This window comes from Limulus polyphemus, unplaced genomic scaffold (genome assembly GCF_000517525.1).
Source record: "Limulus polyphemus unplaced genomic scaffold, Limulus_polyphemus-2.1.2 Scaffold2185, whole genome shotgun sequence".
Lineage (NCBI taxonomy): Eukaryota > Metazoa > Arthropoda > Merostomata > Xiphosura > Limulidae > Limulus > Limulus polyphemus.
In genome coordinates, this window is record NW_013667795.1 from 25,142 (window position 1) to 25,716 (window position 575).

Genomic DNA, 575 nt, shown 5'->3' on the forward strand with positions numbered 1-575 from the left:
TGGGAGATGATTTTTTTTTGGGGGGGGAGCTTTGAAAAACTTTAGGGTCGGGCATTTTTACGTATGGTCGGTCGGGCAACCAGAAACAAGGCATTTTTTTATAGGCCTAATCGTAAGTGTCGTTGCCGTAATTGACAGTAAACGCCATACCAACGACACCGATTATTGTCTGTGATCATCGTTTAAACCGGTGTTACAGTTTAAAAACACTATCGCAGTTGTATTGTCTGTGATCATTGTGTAAGCCGGTGTTAGTGTTGAAAGAACATTATAGCAGCGATATGGATTGTCTGTGATCATTGTGTAAGCCGGTGTTAGTGTTGAAAGAACATTATAGCAGCGATATGGATTGTCTGTGATCATTGTGTAAGCCGGTGTTAGTGTTGAAAGAACATTATAGCAGCGATATGGATTGTCTGTGATCATTGTGTAAGCCGGTGTTAGTGTTGAAAGAACATTATAGCAGCGATATGGATTGTCTGTGATCATTGTGTAAGCCGGTGTTAGTGTTGAAAGAACATTATAGCAGCGATATGGATTGTCTGTGATCATTGTGTAAGCCGGTGTTAGTGTTG